The sequence below is a fragment of the Helicoverpa armigera genome, chromosome 26, assembly GCF_030705265.1.
Source record: "Helicoverpa armigera isolate CAAS_96S chromosome 26, ASM3070526v1, whole genome shotgun sequence".
Taxonomy (NCBI): Eukaryota; Metazoa; Arthropoda; class Insecta; order Lepidoptera; family Noctuidae; genus Helicoverpa; species Helicoverpa armigera.
Window position 1 is genome coordinate 1,050,740 of NC_087145.1, and position 20,987 is coordinate 1,071,726.

General features: G+C 35.0%; 1 protein-coding gene across 3 annotated transcripts in view; it reads right to left on the reverse strand.

Moving 5' to 3' along the window:
- The window catches only part of LOC110379028 (chloride channel protein 2), a 66,981-nt gene that overhangs the window by 37,699 nt on the left and 8,295 nt on the right, over positions 1 to 20,987 (reverse strand). The window contains exon 1 of one of the 3 annotated variants that reach the window (XM_064041676.1): positions 378 to 485. The exons of 1 other annotated variant lie outside the window; for it this stretch is intronic. The gene's annotated coding sequence lies outside the window, so the exon portion shown is untranslated. Of the gene's footprint in view, positions 1 to 250; positions 486 to 20,987 lie in introns of those variants that run through there. One more of the 3 variants, XM_064041675.1, reaches the window with a different exon arrangement.

Consider the following 20,987-nt stretch of genomic DNA (forward strand, 5'->3'; position numbering starts at 1 on the left):
AGTACTTATAATGAAATTTTCCTATCATGAGACGGCAATAGAAGCAAAATTACCCTAATGAGGTGGATGATTGGTGATGATGTATGATCAGTAAATATAATCAATCTTCAGCCTAAAAACAACTATAAAAACGCGACTATCACTCAAAAATATTTTTCCACCAGCCCAAAAAATCACACCACTAAACCAAAAATTGCATTACTAAAATGCACTCTAAACTCAAGACCACAAGATCCAAAATTAACCAAACCAAAAATTTTCGAAATATTTTTTTATCCCGATCGAATGTCCACCTTAGCAGTTCGCACACAGAATTCAAAATGCGTTAAATTTTGAGTTTTCGAGAAAAATATGGTTATTTTTGGTTAGTCCTTTACTTAGCGGCCGTCCGTCCCGTCCAGGTATACAGTACTAATGAGATGAGATGCTCTTGCGCACCTCTGAAGCTGAAACTAAGGCGGCGTGCGCAGGAGTCGGTGAGGCGCCGCCATTAATGTTCATAACTTTGTGTGGGTTTAATTTTATTTACGCTATCGTGTAACATTATAGTTTTTATGATTATATTTAATTAGTTACTCATTTTATAAAGAAAGGAATTGCTAAAAAAGTGCATAATAATATATAAGTATGTTTTCGCTAGATTTGTTCACGTTTAATATTTTATCTGTGCAATGTTTGTTTGCTGCGCTTGTTTTGTCTGTTTTCTTGGTAAAAGATCATTAATTATGTTCTTAAATTGCGATGTCAAGTACCTAGTGAGTAATAGGTAAATACTATTTTTATAAACATGTAAATACCACTTTTCATACAAAAGAAATCCTATTTACTTTTTACTAATGCCCTTCTTTAATTAAATATGCAGTGGTTTTTATCATACATAGGTATTCAAAAAGTAATTGTGGATTTGTAAAACGTAATGCAATTAATTAATATTCCCACTTTTGTTACTTTTTTATAGTATTGTAATGATTGGTTGTTAAAGACCCATAACTAATATGATATTTTTTATTTTTTATCTCATTTAAATCTGTAATTGCATCATAAAAATCTAAACGATTTATCATAACAACCTTTTGTGTTTTTGCTGTTGCAACAATTCTGTACGGAAATTGGTTGAACCCTTACAGAAAATAAAACAATAAATTATTTCAAAAACTGTCAACTACAATATTATTTTACAAAAAAAAACCTACTACTAAAGTGCTCGTTAAAGCCTAAGAGAAATAAATGATTCAACGTCTATTAGGATCAGGATTTCCAGAATATTAATGTCAGAATTTCTAATTTTTACTCATTCCATAAAATAAAGTCTAAAAATTTTAAAAAGCTTTTCACAGCTTCCTAGTATTACGTATGGGAAGAAACGATGATGAACGAACTTCCCAGCAACACAGCTGTCTATTACAATCAAATGACATAATGAAAATCATTTCAGTTTTCAGAAGAGTGACAATAAATCTGTTATGTTTAAAGCCCCTATGTAACTGGGGGCGTGGCTGTTACCATCAGCCGGAAAAATCCCAGAAACCGATCAGTAGTCAGAAATAAAGGGAAAGGCCAATTACAGTTTTCCTGGGAAATCATTTAAATTTCAGTCTCGCGAGTTTCCTCGCGGTTTCGAGTGAAAACAGTAGCTAGTAGTAGTAAATCTCTTTTCACAAGCTAAATTGGTTGAGTAGTTTTGGCGTGAAAAGACAACAGACAGATAATTTTACTTTAAAAGTCTTTCTGTCGTAACAACCAACGTTTAAATACGTTTACCTAGCTTTAATTTATGTTTTTGTCACAATGATAGTATAAATGTTTGTTCAACTCTGAATGAAGTGACGTTTCAGTATTCTAGCGTAAATGTTTCCCCGAATGCACGTCAATATAATAAATCAGTAGGAACCTTACTTAGGAAACTTCTAAGTATTAATATACAATTGAATATTAAAAATTACCTTTGTCAGGCAGTTAAGACTATAGTTAAGATTAATTTATAGAGTTTTTACTGTCGAGATCTCCTCAAAAGAAACGTGATTTTCTATCACGTGACCACGTGTCTTACAATATGTAAATTAATTAGTAAACTAATTTCTGTTTTCTCCAACAGCTGACTCAAATACATAGATGTTGTGTTTACTTATACATTCATGAAATGAGGAGACAGAAAAGTAAAATTAAAATACTCTTATGGTCCCTTATCTCTTTAGTAGAAGACCTACCATTAGGGATTTTGGATTGAAATATAATGAAAATATAATGGGTATTTTTAAACTCCTTAACCAGACTCATCCTAGCAACAGTTAATAAATAAAATAATAACATCCTAGCAAAACCACGTAAATATATGTCAGATGTTGTCACCTACCTGATTAGCCTGTTTTTTTTTTATTTCAATTATTTAAATGCGGTAAATGTAACGAAATCTATATTTACTTAAAAAAACAAAACTTTTTATGTATTTTTTTCTATTAGATATTTTCAAACCCATCATGTGGTTAGATTTTTTTTTGTTACATTTCAGCAAATTCAGCTGTCTGACTACACCTTTACGTCAAACGAACTATCATTGGGTAACACATTACCACAGTTTACCGTAACACTTAGTGCGTCCTCCGACATCGATAACAATGCCGTTTATCGATATGCCCAACACTAATAGTCGATAATTAGCGCGTAATAGCGAGAGTAATGAATTCACGTGATTTTCGCGGATGTACGCTGACTCAATAAGTTGCTATGGTAAGAAAATTCTCTTTTATTGATGTGGTACTAACTCCATTATTAATTAGTTTACTCGTAAAGATAAAAGTTAATTATTCAAAGTAGCTATAAACTGAAGGTTCCGGCTGTCATTGAACATCCTGGGCAGTCGTTACGGGTAGTCAAAAGCCAGTAAGTCTGACGCCAGTCTAACCAAAGGGTATCGGGTTGCCTGGGTAACTGGGTTGAGGAGGTCAGATGGGCAGTCGCTTCTTGTAAAGCACTGGTACTCAGCTGAATCCGGTTAGACTGGAAGCCGACCCCAACATAGTTGGGAAAAAGGCTCGAGAGATGGATGGAGTCAAAAGCCGGCTATATTGATGACGTAGTTGGTTATTAATTGGTTTACTCGTAAAGATAAAAGTTAATTATTCACAGTAGCTATAAAGTATATTGTATTGCTATTAAATCTATAGCTACAGAGTCGCTGTGCTAATACCTACATAAAGATAGTTTTCCGGCTTGATTGTAACAACTGTTAGATGCTAAAACTTGGTAATTCTCCACAAGTTTTTAAATTGAGCTTTAACTGTCCATATATCATGACCGGCATACATGCAGGTAGCAATATAACAACTTATAATACAGCAATAGGTAAATATAAGCAGTGTAGCATATCAGTCGTTTTTAGGGTATCAAACTTATTATACTTCGTTATAATGAAGCGGTCTCGTCATCATTGTGCCTTTATAATTTAGAGTGGTGAATATAATTACTTAAAATCCGTTTCTGTTTATTTCAAAAAGGTTAGTTAAGTACTTTAAAAAACTGACGCAGCTTAGCCCTAAATGTTTAATCGATAACCCAAAAAAAAATACTTTCGCAAGAATGACTAATAAACTGTCTATACAAATAAAACTTACCTATAACTGACGTAGGTACCAGACATATATAAATAAAATAATGGAAAAATATAATGTAATAAAAGATTATATAGGAAACCTATTACTGCACTAATAATTAAGTATCGATCTTTTATTGATTTCCTCCATTATTTCAGAACAGTAATTATTTCATGTTGATCCATATACAAGGAAATGGAATGGTTTCCCTATATTGCAGAAGACTTCAATCTAGACATTATTTATGACTTTTTGCATTGTTACTGAGTTTAGTAAACCTTAATAGAAAATGCAATATTGCTGTCACAATAGGATAGGGCTACGGGATTGTTCGAAAGAGTTACCGTGCCAGTAGTACACAAAGGGTTCCAAAAGGAACAAAGGCCCCCTCTAAATTAAGCGCAGACCCTGATTGCAAAAAAGAAAACTGTGTGATCGAGAATAATAGTGCCTAATGCAAAATAATTGTAATTAGGCACGGTTTCAAATATCATGATCATAAAGAAAAAGAGATAAGAGATATGTTATCGTAATTAGCGAATAGGTGGGGATCGAAGGCAAGACCTCTTGATCGCGAAGCGAATATCTTAGCCATTGGGTTATTGCCGCTTCAAACGAGTGGTATTATTGTCATGGTAATAATATGTCACCGTATCGAAAACAGTTGCAAGCATACTTATACATATCAGTCGTATATTACATCACATAATATCACTAATGACAAGAATTTGCGGAAGAAATAAACCATTGCATGATTCAACAATTGAAGATGTCGTTATGGTGCAAGCAAGGTATTCTGAGGATCATTAGAATAATATGTACAAGTAAACCCTTATTTGACCTAGGTTAAAGTAACCATTCCATATTATTTACCTTCTTGTGTGTTAACATAAGGTCCACTAAGTATCAAAACTCAGGTATGCAACAAGTCATAGATAGGCTCTAGTGTCCCTATCTAACGTCCACGTGAAAGAGCATTTTCAGGTGTATTTGAAAATTAGAAATACCACCCTAAGATTTTATTCTCTACTAGCTATTCCCCGCAGTTCCATCGTTTTCCCTTGGGAACTACTTCCCGCACCTAGATAAAAGATATTGCCCTTTCTCAGGGTTTTTTGAAGAATCCAAGAATCGAGCCTAATTAAGCTTCAATTTGTTCAACTCTAAGGATATCTTCAGCAGATACAATATTTTATTTTAATAGGCACAGTGCTATAAGAGGACATACAGTACATAAATCTTAAGTCCAGTTATTCCTGTTCATATCATTCGATGTTTAATATGCTTCATGAGATAAAGTATAGGTGAAGAATGGAGAAATTATTAAATGCTATTACCCCTATACATAAAATCTCTATGTAATATTTATATCTATCTATCTTCGTACTGATACGTCGTAACGTGTGACTTATTGAGAGCATTTCTGCGACCGAGAGGACTCGGTTACAATGACGCGAGGAAGTATTGCTGACCGTGAGTGATACCGTTGTGTGCGTTCCCATTGTTGTACAATACGAGATCTAATAAATGGTTGCGATATTGTGGAGGTACAATTATCGTGTTGTATTTGACGTATTTATTAAATGAAAAGGAACTTAAAAATGCCTTATGCTAAAAAAAAGATAAACAGCCAGTAAAGGTGCTCAGAAACCGCAGATACCACGCCGCACATTTTTTAAGAAATATTATTTTGAAGCCGATTTAAGAAGATACAGTTTAGAATGTTGATGTTTTTGTTGTTTAAAAACTGTTAGCATTGCTATTGTTATAATTTTTGGTAATAAAAAAACTATTGAATTGCCTATCAATATAATGATGTACCTACATGTTGCGCCGACCCCAAATGACTTGGGAACAGGACAGAAAGATGATGATGATGATGATTATGTCCTGAAAATCTGTCGTAGAATTTAATGAATCAAGAGTTGAGTGAGTGAATTTAAATAAGTTTACCTAGGCACTGCGAAGCTCTTTATATGCTACATGCAATACATATCATACAAAGTAAATATGTATTTCTTCAAAAAATCCTTCAAACTGAAAACAAAATATCATAACACGTTTGATTGGCCTAGCGCTTTCCACGCAGGATACGATTTCCACACAGTAAATAAAAAAAAACAAGAGTTGGTATTCGTGCAGTGATAAGTACGTTAGTCATTTATTACCAAAACATAAACGATATAAAATTAATAAATAGGTACTGAAACATTAAGAAAAGTAAAAACACGTCTTCAGAAAAAAACACAAGAATATCGTGCCGTATCATCCAACGAAAACGCACACCGTCTTCCCCTTACGAGCGTACAAATTACCCATTATGATTCTTCCTTTGCGAGACGCGAGCCGTGCGTGCGTCCGCGCAAATCTCGGACTAACTTGAGCGGTTAGTAAAACTGTATGTTGGAGACGTTCACATTTTTTAATACAATTTGATGTTAAACTAGAATATAATAAATGAGAAAAGAAACATGACTATAGTTATGTTTCCACGAAATGCTGCTTTGATAAATATGCAGATAGACTGAAATCTGAAAGGGAATTCTTGCTCTACGTATGTAAAGTGTGAGAATCTGTTAAGGTTCCATATAAAAAAGTCCGAAGTCCGAAAAATTACTTGTATGCTAATTTTAATTCTATTAAGTGAGCAGTGTTTCAGATCTCATTGTTTAAATTGAATGTCTGGTCATACGAGGTCATGCCAATATTTAGGGAATTGAGGGCTCAAAAGAGAGGAGCTCGTTGCTAAATAACAGCCACAGAAGTGATCATGATCGAGGTCCGTGGATTTGAAAAAACAAAGCAATATTGATTTGGAGGTACATGGGTGATATGGTACGCTTGCAATTAATTTATTTATTTGTTTTACCGTTTGACAATCCTAGGTCAAGTCCATGTCTCAAGGAAAGTAACCACCAAAATGATCCCCTCAATAAATTAAAAAATCATATCACGTCACAAATTCACTGCTAATGATTCCTTGCCTACATTAGTGAGTAATTAATTCATAGTCTAGCCTAAAACAAGGACTATTCAAATCGAATAGGTATCAATGCGCAGACGCACAGTTCTTCCTCTTTGAGTGTCACGTTCAAAGGTCAAAGTAAAACCTTACTAATATGATAGATGCTAAAGTAGCTGTATGTCTGTTTCGCTTTCAAAGATGGACTGAACTGCTAAACGTTTGAAATGCATATTTACAATTTGGAGTGAGAAAAGCAGACTGCATAATATTTGTCTCTAATGATACGTTCCATTGAAACCCTGGAAGGCAACCATAACTGAAGTAGTATGTAACCAATTCAATAAACACATAACAAACCCTTTCAATGATGGACAATTCAGGACAATACACTAATAAATACTCTTCTTAATGTTTGGAAACATACATGTACTCAAAAATACTTAAATCCGTTTTTGTGCTATAACTATTAAGCTAACCTGTGTGTTATGGCAATCAAATTAAAATACTAAAACTTCCTAACTCCTAAAATACCCTTTATCATAAACGCCTTAACAAAACCAATGTCACAGAATATACTACGTTACAGGAAAGACATCAGACTGAATATTAACGTATGATAACAAGACCTAGGTATTAGGAAGTCTGCACCATAGGACACAGCGTGTCAAATTTTGATTTGTACCGACTTTCCTTCCTCGCATTCATTAGAGACCCATTAAGTATTTATAGATGCAGTTACATCGACAGTCGATAAATCAATAGTCTTCTGACTTCTAATGCTATTGGGAATTAAGATTCTTGGTAGCAGTAAGGAAAACTGAATAGTTTGAAGAAAAAGGTCAGTTTTGACCATCAGATTATCATTTACCAGCTAGCCAGACCAGTTTATTTTGTGGTGGGAAATCATCAAATAACTTCTCCCGCTGCGGTATGGCGTGAGGGAACACCCACCATGTTCTTTCTAGACTTCTTTATGTACCTGGGCCGCGGTAACTCTTTCGAACAATCCCGCAGTAACTTTATATCGGTCTTAGTAACTTCACTGTTGCAATCTACCAGATTCTCTCCTATTCCTAATCAGTTTTAAAGATTGATTTCAAGGATCAATTCTAAGGAACGCGGTAACTCTTTCGAACGTTCCCGCAGAGGCCCGGTTTCAAATGGGTTTAAAATTCTCAAGAATTCCTCTAGGATCGCCTGATATCGACAGTTTTTTAAGTAAATTGCGAGCGGACTAGGACCAATACTCAAGTCCCCACTTGAGTATTGGTCCAAAATATCTCGAGGGAGATATGGTTCGTTATATCAATGAATCTGTAGCTCACACAGATTGTTATAGCGGAAGCGGTATGCAAATTGTACGCTCGTCGTCTTGTATGCCATCGTGGGCCACATCCAGTTGATTCTTTAACCAGTTCAACTATACATATAAAGAGCAGCATTTTTATGACCTTGAAACATATTGACCTTGGCTTTGACAAAGCAAATATATTATTTCAAGGAAGAGTGATGTTAAAAATGTATTTCCCACGAATTTTGGACATTCTGGCTAATCATGAGCTCAATTAAATGACACTGTAAGTTAGTATTTAGGACTAATTACAGCAGCTACAACTTCTGTACGATTCTAGACGGAAGATGCTGTAAAAACTACTTTCATGTGTCTGTCTAATGAATAACTTTATATGTGTTTTATTTTTGAAAACAATTAAAACTGTCAGTTTCATTTGGATGTAAGATGCAGCTCTCATTTTGCTTTCAAAATTGGGAGACTAAAATAAGTTCCTCTATACTAATGAAACAAAACTGCCTCTAGAATAGACCAAATTTTACGCAAATACTATGTAATGAATACATACTTTGTGATCGTACAACTTTCTTTCTCTCCCACTGCACCCACAGCGGGAAGGGTCATCCTTTCGGATTTCCCATAAAAAATATAGCCAGCCTCAAATTAACGAAAGACGTACATAGAGTTTATTTTGTTCACCAATGGTTGTCCAATGATCATGAATGAGATAGTCTAGCAATAATAGATTGGAATCAATCATATAACTCGTTTGCCGCACTTGACTTTAACGAACAACTTATGTGGGATCATATGGCACTCCATATTTTTTTCTTATTTGATGTAGAGGTATATTTTTAGACTTGCGACTGACTATCAATTATTGAAACAGTCTATTTTATTTCCTTTAAGTATTTCTTAATTCTTATTTAGGAAATAGATCAACTTTTAATAAAATTGAGTTTACTCATTATACAAATTATAGCGTTATCCTTTGAACGTGGTTCATTTCCAAAATTCATAGGGGTCAAGTATTTTTACCCACTTCCATGCACGACACGAATCACATAAAAATGTAGCTTTTTACAAAACTGTCAGTCCATTAGTTTAGACCTACAACTAATTGGAGTATGTTCATAAAACAACAACTTTTACTTAATATCCAAAAGGAGTTTTTTATACAGGGGAAGCGGATTTTTTGTTTATTTTTGTATTAACTTTTTGATCAATTATAACCAAAACAAACCTACCACAACAAAAACAAAAAACAAAACTGCAACACAAAATTCACAAAACAAACCACTAAAACAATGATCGAGTCACGCGCAGGCTCCGAACTAAATTATCTTACAATAGAAACTAATTACTGGCCTGCATCTTTGATAAATAGTTCCTTAGAGAGAAAGACGGACAAACAATATTGTTAGGAGTGATTACGCATGCTAATGTTCGTGTGAAAATATAATAATAGATGGGTTGGTTTTGTATTAGCTTTTTCCCGCGAGTGTTCTTGAATCCAGAACACTCCCTCAGGATTCAATCTTTTTATTTTGTTTTCCCAATAGGAAAGGTCAAATTTTAGCCAGAAAAAGTGGCATGGTTTTATGGGTGTTTTTTTCTTATGAAGTGAATAAAAAAAGGATTTATCCTATAGGGATTTATGACTGGCCGTTTTGTATCAGTCAAGAATACTTACGACTTACAAAACGAGCATAGGTATAACTAAATAAGAAGTATTCCATTTTCAAAAAATATCACATAAAAATGCCGATCAACTGAAGACGACCGTAGAAATAGGAATATTGTTAACAACAGTGTCATATCCTTCCTACTCTCATCATTAAAGCAACATAGATACAATTTGAATGTTCGCGCTAAATGGGGCATACAATATTTGCATAACCATTATCTAGTAAGAAACAATATTATAATGTAACATCTTCAGCTAAAAGCGCACATGCATTTGATCTTCGTGCATAATTTATGTGGAGTAAAAATTGGAGAAAAATTACTTCGGACGCAAAAATCTATAGCATAAGATTACATATTTATATCCTATAGTTTTGACCACATTGAGGTATAATGAAGCGTGTATCATTTACCTTATTAAATTCAGTATCACCATGATCATCATATTGCCGTTGGCCTACAGTCTATAGCTATTGAATGTAAGGTTCTCGCAATAAACGCCAACCATACCACTATCCCGGTCTTTGGCAGCCCGTCACACACACAGCCACCCACCTTCTTCAAATCGTCCACGGTGCAGCAGAACGTCTTACACTAAGTTTAAAACGCGATCTTCATTCTAAGAGACTGCTCTCAGAACCACCTGATCTTCTGCAAATAAGACCAGCTGACTTCCACTTAAGCGTGCTTAGGCTAGAAGCAAAATCAGTGACCGTCTTTGGTTCCGACTTGCGACATTGCGTTGTCCCATGAGGTATTCACCGTGTACTAAAACATAGTATTGTTAGAGGGAAAATTATCTGCTGGGTTCTTCCCTTATACTATACTAACAAGTTTTACCTTTTACCTGTAATATTATTAAGGCACGTAATACGTATCTAGATTTGTTTATAACATATACATGTTTGGCAACGTTGCAAAAGCTAGATTTTCCTTATTTCGCAATTTAACTTAGCGTCTGCGTCATAGCTACGCAACTTGGTAAAATTACATGGCCTAAAAATGTTTAAGCCTAACGGATTTTCCTTAAAACTTTTCATTTATACGTAGAGCCTATTTGACGTCATGAATTCCATATCATAACATTTTTCTGTGTGCAAGTATACGGGGCTTACCATAATAAAACGCTATAAATACCTAAATATATAGGTCATAGTCAGATACACGGTTTTGAAGCCTGATAAAATATTTGCCACTTGCTACATACAAGGTATGTTCAGCGATATCCACAGAGTAGACTTTGAAAAGGGTCTTCTAAAAACTGCCATATCTTATAGTTAGGATACCTACTATCTGGCCATTTTTATATTCACTAGAAGATACAATAAAAGAAATTCAATTTAAACATATAAGAGCACCAGTTATTCACAGGAAACAAGCGAATCTCGTTGCAATCTCAGTGCAGCGCGTTGACGTCATCAAGAATGCACATACTTGACTGTAGTGCACTTGTTTAATGCAACTACTGTTCTTACCCACTCGACTATTTTGTAGGTGCATTAAAGTAGGTCGCGAACTTGTAGATACTAGAAAATATTTCAGAAGGCCATCATCTAAATTGTCGGTGTTTGATAAAGACTGAAAAGACTCTGTCTCAGGATATTTATTATTTTAAATACTGCCTCTATTTTCTTCCAAACCCAGTTAAATACCCTTATGTCTTTCCAACAGCCTCTTAACTAGGATATGGAAATAATCGGGACGTAGTGCATGGTTTTACAGCACCATACTAATTAGTGATCAATAATAAGTCTCCTGGACTTATTATCAAGGACCCTGCAAAGAGTTCGCAAATTCAAGACGTCAAAATAGGAATTATTTCCAATTTTAAATATTTGAAGTAAAATTGAGGTATTAATTAAAATCTCTTTATCAACAAGCCATAAGCTTTTAAACTACTTTCGTAGCTATACTAATTAGCTATGTGACGTCATATCAAAGAGTACATACGTTGCTAAAGAGTGCATTTTTGAGCTTATAAATCAAATATACACATCTATGGGTATTATCTTTAAGGAATCCGGAAAAGATTTCAAACGATACGTACCAGTACTTAAAAAAAAAAAAACATTTGATTTGCCTCATAGATACAGAGTGCGCCGTAACCAATGAATAATTGCATAGCTAGAATAACAAGCATGTCAAAGTTCTTATGCGACCTTTATTTTAAAAACAGATTAAGTCTGATTTAAGAGTGCGAGTGGTTTCGATACTCCTGGTCCACCCCCAATGGGTCATTTGACGATCCCACTTATACTAAAGAAAAAGGCTTTCCCTAGTAACTGAGTTCTCGCACCAAAACGCATCGAGCATATAATAACAACGTCACAGAAGGTCACCACTGATAAGCGAACTATACAAACAAACGTACAAATTGTTTACTATAATACTGTGTACATACAAATCATGGAGAACTAAATGACTAGCGGAGATGTCATAACGCAAAATCTCCTGAAAGAGAGCGCCAAAATGCGAGTGTTCCGCGGACAACGAAAATTACTAGCCCCGCTAGAACACGCCTTCATTGGAACCCGCCCATTATTTTCAAAATAAAATAACCAATCAAACGAGACCAATCTTGGACCGATTGGATTTGATTTGACAGGGAACCCGAACGCCTCGTTAGTTCTAGTAGCTGATCACGCGTTACTTTTTTTTGTAACGCCGTCAAAAATCAAATGACCCCTCCCGCTGTGGGTTAGCCACGGTGAGGGAGTGCCAGACTCTTACTGACTAAAAACCGTCGTATTCCGTCGTAGGCCTTTTATGTACCAGGGCCCCGGTAACTCTTTCGAACAATCCTGCAGCCCCGGCAGGCCTTGGCCCTACTGGGCCCTGCTGATCACTTGTTACTTTTCGCTTGACCTACCTTCCTTATGGCATCTCCGCTATCTTTCCTTCCTCCGTGATACAAATAATATTACGTCACATGTTTGAACAGATTTTGTTCGGACAATGCCGGTAGATGGCATTTGTGGGTGATTTATGGGAAAGTAATAGATTGTGGTTTTCAATCTAATGGTGTATTGTTGCTGGGTAGAATGTTAGAAGTTTTTATTTATTAAATAGTATTATGTATTGTAAGGTCTACTTATACGAGAAGAGTTTGTCTATTGATTCGATTTGAAAAATTATTCATATTATGACATCGTTTACTACTTTTTATCCGGGTGTGCAGAGTAGTTACCACGGGACGCTGGTGAAACCGCTAACGGAAGCTAGTAAAAAAATAAACCTATCATCGTTACAGTATTAACTGTCTAAGATCTTTAAATCTAAAATTAATCTGATATTTACCTACTCAACTTTTTTGACTGCTTGAAATAACATTCCAGGTTAATTATCCGCTTCATTTGAAAGAGAAATAATTATTTGCGCAGACGCAAACGCTCGGCATACAAAGTGTACTGAATTAATATTGACATAAATGATTGGCCATTGATTAAACCGACGCTTGCGCAGCTGTGCGGTTCGCTTTCTTTCCAATGTATTTGTTTTTGTATTCTTTAATAATAGACTTGAAACTCTTCGCACAGTATTAGAAAAGATAGACGGTTGCATCGTCTCTGTTCATAATGAACTCAAAAACGACTTAACGGATTTTCATTAGGGTGTTGAGGTAAATCGGAACATGTTATGGGGTTTTAAAAATACGATGAAGAGCCTCGAGAATATGTAGGCAGTATCCTGTTACACAGTTTAGTCACACAGTCACAGAACTATTTAGTAAGCTGTTCTTGCGCTTTTTTGGCGAGGGCACTTCGTGCTACTTAACTAGAAAAATTTGCTAGCCAAAGTGGACTCAAAACTGAAAGATTTTTCAGTATTTACAGCATTGGCCCGACAAACTGTTCGTTTATTTTTCGTAGAATTATATAACATACGCATATTGCTAGCAATATTAGTTTAGCCACTTAGCAAAAATCCATACAGGTATTCTCTAAGAAGAACTTGTTATGGTATTTTTTATTATCATTGAGTTGCGAAGTAACTAGAGTTCAAAGACCTTAATTAATTTACATAATCAATTACTCAATTATCATTACCAAGGTTATTTTAGCGCATTGACCTTTTGAGTAAATAAATTAAAATATTCGCATGGTTAACCTTTGCTTAGAATTTTAATTTTAATTCTGATAAATAATAAGAGACACAGGAGCGAAAACAATAGGGTCCCGTTTTCCCCTTTGGGTACGGAACCATAAAAAAAGACCATTTACTAGCAAACTTCCACTATTTTCAGAACATTATTTAGTAGCACTTTTAGTAATATAATGTAAACTACCTACTATACTTTGTATGTTTTAATAGTTACACAGCTGTACCATGTGGCCTGTTGATCCCCGACCTAGGTCCACAGATGTCTATGTGAACTACACAAGATTGTATATAATTCAGTGATAAGTTCAAAGTTTAAAAAGATTTATGAAGCTCACGGAGCCGATCTTCTTCCTCCCGCCCTGTTCCCACTTTTATTTGGGGTCTGCGCAATGTTTTTCGCTTCCCTTCCTCTCTGTCACTCATCATATAGGCACTCACTCCTTCTAACATTTGAAAAAAAGTAACGATAAATGGGTCAAAAAATAAGCCTGAAATAAGAAATGGAGCCTTCAAATACATATTTTTGCAATACAATATAATTATTTAAGTAACGTCAATGAGTAGAGGTATATTGTTTTGCAAATTATTTTATTTACTTGTTAAATGCAACCTTGTTTTAATAATATCGAATCAACAAAAAGAACAGCAACTAAATAATGTTAGGTATTTAAAATAACTAGAACAACAAAATTATTTCACCACAAACCTACAATTTGAAAGGTATAAACACTGCATGCATAATTATTGAGAATACGAAGAAACAGTGACCCAGAATTCTTACAGTAACATTTATATAAAGTCTACACTACTTCCTGTATCAAAATAACTGTGGTTGCCACTAATTAAGTTCTAGATAACTGTGTTAATGTATCTTTTTTATGGGAAATCATCAAATGACTCCTCCCGCTGTGGGTTAGCAGCGGTGAGGGAGTGTCAGACTCTGACTGACTATCATGTTCCTTCGTAGGCCTTTTATGTACCAGGGCTGCGGTAACTCTTTTGAACAATCCCGCAGCCCCGGCAGACCTTGGCCCTGTTGGGCCCCGCTGGGATTGCTGTCATCTCTTTGAGGAATGTACCAGGACTGCGCTAACTATTTCGAACAATCAAGCAAGCAACGCCCTGACCACCTGTTGGTTATTTTGAGAACCGACTACTTACCGGATATTTCTTGAAATATTTCAAAGAAATACTTGGTTGGTGACTCAGAAACTGTGATTGGAGTTAATAGTATGAAATGTGAGCTAATCATAATTTTATTTTTATATAATAGTAAGTTTGATAAGATAAAGAAAAACTATAATTTGATTCTTATGGCCTATTATAACATAATACAATACGTAACGTCACAATACGTGTCAATATTTGTTACGTATACGTAATCAAATGTTACGTACGTAGGTTAATTCGCAAAATTACTGTTTGAACACTTATGTATTTTTAAGAAACAGCTTACAAACAAAAATAACTTCCGTTTTCAATGACGTATTTATAAACCAATTTTTGATAAGGTCAAGGCTTTTACATAATAATTTTTATGATTGCTACCAATATTTACTTAATTTGCAATAAGACCTTTAGAGTTATTTTCACTTGAAGTTGATAACAAGTTACACTTGTAGGTGACCCACAATTTAAGTATTACCTACTCTCTATTAACTTGCTTATATTTTTTCTTTTTACGACCATTACTAATAAGGAGAATAACAACCGCCCTTAATATACCCACCAATTTTATTTGGAGTTGGCGCAGTTTATTTTACTCTTCTGTCTGATATCATCCTTGTGGGAATACCCTTTCCAACCATCTTTCACACAATATGTACAATGTACATCCATAACATATATGTACAGTAAGTAAATCTTCATAGAAAATATGTTCAGTTCCTCGTCAAAAATAAACTACCTATAAGATATAAGAGCAGAACGTCTTAAATTAACCACCCAAAGGACCGTTATTCAGAAGTTCAAAAATCCAAAGGCAGTTCATATCCAATAAATTAAATCCAACTTTCTTATCACCTTGCCTCATAAGATTAAAGCGAGTGGAACAGAATCAATCAAGGCGTAAAACTCAATGGAATGTTTCACATCATTTAGTTGCTCACTTGCATAAATACCTATATACTTTTCTTGAAAATCATCATTTGATCCCTCCCGCTGTGGGTGCAGCGTGAGGGAGTGTCAGAGTCTTACTGACTAAAACCCACCATGTTCCTTCTTAAGCCCTTTATGTGTCAGGGCCGCGGTAACTTGTGCGAACAATCCCGCAGCCCTGCGTAAAGATATGCTAGAAAATACTTACTACTGGAAAAATATGGAGTGTCATATTATTCGTGTTGTGCAAAATTCTATTCCCACAAGACTCTAGTTTCAAGACGATAAGTAAATTGTTGAGAAAGTTAAAATGTGTAAGCTTCGTCTACAAATTATTTCCTAACTGGGCCCATATTCAGAATCAAAATTACACATGAACATTTTCATCAACTCAGCCATTGAAATAATTTTATGGCATAGACTGTATGGCACACAATAACAAGACGAAAGAAGGGTAGGTGGTGTACCTAACAAAGGTAAGTTGAGAGGAAGACCTAAGTGTCTAGTTTCGGAAATGTATGCTAACAAAAAAGAGAAAAGGAAACATACACAAAGCATTAGAGCGTAGCGAATCCAAATTCCTCTTAGCAACAATTACACAGGTGTCTGTAGATATTGACTGCTTCTTTGGTTAATACTATAGGAAGCTTTATTAAAAGCTCATTATCTAATCGTTAACACATCAAAATCAAATAACCTTGATACCTCTTAGACTCACAAAAAACTGCAATATTTAGATGATGTAAGATTTTTTCTACATTTTTTACCACGGAAATACATACATGAACGGGTACTAAAAATACTAGGCAATTTTGCCACAATTTAGTCATTAAAATAATGATAAAATCATAGCAATATTGTCTCGTCGACAATGGGGCACTTATCTTGTTGGTATAAGTGCAGAAAAATGTGCCATCTTTCTTAGTGATCTTTCATGGGGAGATGACATCTCAGTAGTTAATAAAAGTTGAGTATTCATCGCTACGGCATTTCACAAATAACTTTGCAGGTCCTCTGAAGTGGGATACCAGTAAGAGTTGCCGTAAAAGACTATTTTTGTAAACTGTGGTGGAAGTTACGAGCAGAACATTACTGCGCAACAAAGGGATCCATTCATATTCTTCAATTTTCACTAATTTCAGTCGTAATGAACGATTTCGAACGACCTAGAGATATCTACTATTCAATCAAACGATCGTAGGTATCAAATGAGCTAGGAATGTAGTAGCTACACATACAGTGAATTTAATACAAATGTTAGTACGATGTGTCAGTATGTAGTAGTATTATATAGGATTTCTTATTATGTTCGTATAAAAGTTACAGGGTGAAAAGTTACAGGGTGAAAAGTACCATAATAATCACGCTATGGATGAAGCGGAAGGTTATGTCATACTTTTTATTGACTATAAAGCAACCATATTCTTTCTGGAACCCTTTCGAAGAATCGAGCACCAGATGACATAAGCCACAAACAAAATAGCAAAATAACCCTGATACTGCATTAACCGTACATTTCGATAACCGATACGCAACAATCTTTTCAATATCAAGGTTCAGATATCAGCTAAACCATAATTTATTGTCAATCAAGTTTATCTATAGCATAATGCTTTAACCAGTTAACAAAAATTCCATTATGTTCGAACTAAATCATATCTGATAAGAGTTATCTTCTTGGGAAATTACGATAAAGCAAGGATTAGATAGGATTCATTTTGACAAGGAGTTTGGCACTGGTAGACTCGTGAAATGTTATATCGAGCAAGAAGTGGGAGATGACTGCTCAATCGGTATTGTAGATTTAGCTTCTGTTGAAGAAATAGGGACAAGGATTACGGATAAAAAGCATTTAATAGATAAACAAGACAAGAGGATACTTAACAGGAACAAGCAAGCAATATTAGGTATCTCATTAATATCTATACGGACGACATCAAATATACTACAAAACATTTGCACAGCCTAAAATACAGTCAACACACAGACAAACAGACATACTTAAACATTTTTAGTTCAAACTAATAACGATAACAGTCTACAATCTCGACCGCTATCAATGTCAGTCTTGTTTTGTGATATTTCCTCATATATATGAACTGTTAGTTTGTTGCAATTACATAATATTAGTAATATTTATGAAACTAATGAATGATCCATCCATCTAAGCTACTAGAATCTAGCTAGATGGATGGGGCTGCAGGATTGTTCGAAAGAGTTACCGCGGCCTTGGTACATAAAATACCTACAAAGGAACTGGGTGGGTTTAGTCAATAAGAGCTACTAAATGGATTATAAAGTAATAGTCTTTGAGATAGATGGAGGACCTAACCAAAGTGGCCAGGTAGCAATGGATGCTGATTGCTGAAAACCAACCAAAGTGTCTAACCTTGAAGGAGACCTTTGTCCAGCATTGGACACCTTTCGGCTAAAACGAAGTTATCTACAAACGGCAATAACTGAGGAATGCAAACTGCCATAAGTGTGGTATCAATCTTGGCAGCTATACTAGGGGGAGATCTATATTCATCAATGGATATGAATACGTTTGTCGTCCTTGCCATTTTCTACTTGAGGTTGCCTGATAGGGATCGTGTCTTCAATTCGCCAATGTCAAACGTCTTATTTCACTTTATTGTATTTTAATTTACTTCTTCCTTCGCATCATCCTTCATTTGTAATTCTCTTTTGGGGAGGAGTTTTATCCCATTACATAATTAGTCTATGCGATTGCGAGAAGCAAAGAAGATTCTATAGGTACCATTGGCAATCATTTCTAAAATCTTGTTGCGTGTTGCTAGTTTCTTATGTACGCAAACAAAATTATTTGCTGAAAAGTGAAAATTTATAGCCGGTGATAGCATTCTTATCTTGGGCATTAATTTTTAACGATTATGCTGGCCTGTGCATCATTAAATACTTTCAGGTGTTCAAGAGAGATTCGTTTTGTGTTTTTGTTAGTTTTTTTAGGAGTTAATGGCTAAGAAGAAAGTGAACTATAATGCTAAAGATAAATATTAGAGAAATGGTTTAAGATGATTCTTGAGTCGTTAGGGCTACAAAAAATATTTTGTTATTGTATCAGAAATTCATAAAATCAGGAAACAACCTTTCAGACAGCTTTAATAGACCTCGTAGTTTTTTACGACTAGTTTCATAGACAACAAGTAATAAACATTAATGGTTCACACATTATCATATTTTATTGCCTATGAATCCGTGTCTAGCAATAACATTACATGCTATTCCTGATTTCAACTATCTTGCCATAATTAATGAATCGCCTTCTTTAATTTTACCATTTCTCTTTTGGAAAGAAAATTTAATGCCATGATCGATCAACTCTATCTGTGGTTATTTGGCTAGCTTTTTCCCAACTATGTTGAAGTCGGCTACCAATCTTCCCAGATGCACCTAAGTTCATCTGTACCTGTGTATCGAGTCTATCTATAGAAGGATAGATAAGACTTGGACCTATCAAAAAACTAGCCAGTAATTTTCCACACTCTAAGCCTAGCCTTTCACACATAATCCCCTTCTTGTGATATGTTTGCCAGAGATTCTACCAGTTTTCTAAACCAGGTCAATTTTAAGCCAGAACCGTTCACCCGGTTACTATGAATTTTCTAGCTGTTTCACAAAGTAATCCAGACCAATAATCATGTGTGTATGTAGATATTGTGCCATATCCGGATTATCGTAATGTCACATGATTTTGACGCCCTGTCATCATGATAACTATAATCTATAGTAGATTAGTTCGCGAAAACAATACGCACTGGACTGGTCATGTCGATTTTATTGATGTGGTGTTTCCTGGTGGTTATGTCAATTTGTGTTTAGATTTTTTTTTTTTCCGCACATAGACGAAGATAGCTGAAGTAGGGGCTTCCTCGTCTTTATCAGAAAAAAACCGGAAATCTGTAACATACATAGCATAGTAACTTCTGCTCATTTGATTCAATAGATCCAAAGCCTGGATCCAAAGATGGGGCTTCGATGTAAGAAATAAAACTATTCTTCTTTTACTAAACTGGTGAAAGGCTGATTAATAAATATTTAGGAGTATTCTTATAGGTATGTAGATAACGAATAAGAACCAATAATATATATGGAAAGAACAAATACAACAGAACATTAATTTCTCTTTTGGCGTCATACAATAAATCTCAATGCTCAAGGCAAGACTTTCTCATTTATTATTATTCATTTACTGTTCCAAGATCACAACTCTTCAAAAGTCTAGACAGGCAGACAAGAGAACCAGGTAAATATGACACCCATAAAACGTGTCAGAACATAAAAATGTCACATAAAATACTACTTAGCATGCAAATTGTATTTTTAAGATAATTTCTTGCATAATAAGGAGTGACACAGGTAAGTGATAAGATTAGATTATTGAATATCGATAACTAATCTAATTTTGATTATCAATTAGATTGAAAAGCGAGTTTGGATTTGATAACCTTGAAATGGTTCAAGGTATAGGTACTTTGGCCGTTGCTCCCACAGCCATCCATCTTTTGAGCCTTTTTCCCAACTACGTTGGGGTCGGCTTCCAGTCTAACCGGATGTAGCTGAGTACCAGTGCTTTACAAGGAGCGACTGCCCTACCTGACCCCCTCAACCGAGTTACCCGGGCAACCCAACACCCTTTGGTTAGACTGGTGTCAGACTTACTGGCTTCTGACTACCCGGAACGACCACCGTTGCTCCCACAGCATTCAAATATAAATAGTAACGAAGAATCTCTTTGGCAAGAAATAACCCCAAAAACTGCAAAAACTGGAAAGTCAATGCATTCCAAAATCATTGCTACTACAGAAGGTCAAGCGTATCCCCCCTTTTAAGACAATATTTTCTAACCTAACAAAAAAACTAACTTAACTTACAAAATGAGGCTCCTCTATGTCACCTTAGCCGTGAATTTTCATGCATTATGTAACAACGTGATACTGCCGTAATGAGGAAAATATTCGCAAACATTCTTCTTGATTATGTTTTACAATTCAAATTACGAGCCTTCATATGAAAAACTGTCTTTCCAAGAAAAATAGTTAAGCAGCAAGGCACCTATTTGATATTCATAATATAGTTTATTGCATTCAATAATGTGCATGGAGGTGAAAATATAATAAAGACACAATTATGGACCCTAGAAGGAACAGCACGCTAGTAGCTATTTAGAAGAGAGGAAGGCGTTTTATGTAGATAATACATATAGATATGTTACCTATCTACATAACAATTTTTT